The sequence below is a fragment of the Hyaena hyaena genome, unplaced genomic scaffold (assembly GCF_003009895.1).
Source record: "Hyaena hyaena isolate Hyena2069 unplaced genomic scaffold, ASM300989v1 scaffold_817, whole genome shotgun sequence".
Classification (NCBI taxonomy): Eukaryota; Metazoa; Chordata; class Mammalia; order Carnivora; family Hyaenidae; genus Hyaena; species Hyaena hyaena.
In genome coordinates, this window is record NW_024081450.1 from 566,073 (window position 1) to 568,113 (window position 2,041).

Here is a 2,041-nt window from a genome sequence, read left to right on the forward strand (position 1 = left end):
AAGAATTTCTATCAAACAATATTTGGAGGAGGGAGAAGTGAAGGAGGAAGAAGACATTTCCTTGATATTAACACTCTTACACCCTCCCCACAAAATTTAAATTGGGTGATCATTTTTAAATATGTATTTCATTTTCTGATTACTAAGACATACAACTTGTTATAGCTGATGTTGCAAAATATCGGTAAAAAAAAAATCAACTATCTGTTAAAACTATCCATTCACCTTCCACGGAAAAGGAAATGTTAGAACTTTATATTCCATGTACTAAGCATTTGCAAGTTATGCCAAGGATGGCTTGATCAGGAATTTCCCCATAACGGTGTAATTGCTTTCAAAGAAGCTCTTCCATCATTCAAAATAAATACTCCCACAAGGTCAGCTGAGTTTCATGAGTATCGCCTCAAGTTTTAAATGTAAGGAAGTGCTCTATCGCTAAGTTCACTTAGCTTCTTAAAAAGACACTGGTGTAAGAAGATACTCCTTGTTTGTATAATTATAAGAAATGGGATAAGCACCCTATCATGAACAAAGCCATCAGTAACCCTGAATCAAAACTATGAAGTAGTAATAGCTGGGATTTTAGAGGAATTGCTTTATGTCAATTTACATCCACAAGAGTCCTGAAAGATTTATCTAACTATATTTATTTTTTTAAATATTTATTGAGCACTTAGTGTGAACCTGATACTCCTATTGATCTTAAAGTTTAAACATGGTTTATTCAGTTTCTAAACCCAAGTAATAATGGCTTCAATAATATATTTTTTCTCATTAAATATGAAATCTGGAAAAATGTGGATGCTAGTGCTGGTTCAGCAACTTAGGAAGGCTAGGACCAGTATTTATGTGATGGCTTTGTCTTTCCTACATACTTACAAAATTGCTACAGTGCCATGAATCAAGTATGTGTCCAGGACAGGGGCGCCTGGGTAGCTCAGTCAGTTAGGCGTCCAACTTCGGCTCAGGTCGTGATCTCATGGTTCTGAGTTAGAGCCCCAGCCCCACGTCGGGCTCTGTGCTGACAGCTAACTCAGAGCCTGGAGCCTGTTTCAGATTCTGTGTCTCCCTCTCTCTCTGACCCTCCCCTGCTCACACACTCTCTCTCTCCTTCTCTCTCTCTCTCTCTCTCTCTCTCTCAGAAATAAAAAATAATAATTTTTTTAAAACATTAAAAAAAGTATGTGTTCAGGACAAATAGTCGGGAAGAGGCAATTTCAGGTCTGTTTAGGGGTCTGTTCCTTTTATCAGGAAGTCAGAAGTCCATTTTTCCTCATGTTCTAGAACTGAACGAGACAGTCATTCCTGGCTACAGGAAGACCTGTGGGAGTGAGATGAAACCTGGGGAGCGTCACTTTTCAGCATCTGGATAGAACCAAGATTTGGATAAAAGGTAAAGGGAATAGATATGGGTAAGAAATGGGGAAACAGCAACACCTTCTAACCACCCCCCCACCACCACATTTCACATCTTTGAATATGACTTTATATTTGCATAGGATTTCATATTCTACAAAATACTTTTACTTGCTTGATCTTATTTCATCCTGTCAATACAACAGCAAGGAATTTAAAACTCAACAAAGTGTTTTTTCTCTAGTTTATACAAGTAACAGAGTTACAACTTATGTATTTTGATTCCCAAACCAGTATCCTTCACTGCTTTAAAAAAAAAAAAAAAAAAAAGTTCTCTTGGGGCATCTGGGTGGCTCAGTCAGTAAAGTGACTGACCCTTGATTTTGGCTCAGGCCAATGATCTCACAGTTTGTGAGATGGAGCCCCACATCTCGGGATTCTCTCTCTCCCTCTCTCTCTGCCCCTCCTCCTCGCTCAAAATAAATCTTAAAAAAACTTTTAAAAAGTGGTTTTCTGGGGCGCCTGCGTGGCTTAGTCGGTTAAGCGTCCGACTTTCGCTTAGGTCATGATCTCGCGGTTCGTGGGTTCGAGCCCCGCGTCGGGCTCTGTGCTGACTGCCAGCTCAGAGCCTGGAGCCTGTTTCAGAGTCTGTGACTCCCTCTCTCTCTGACCCTCCCCTGCTCAC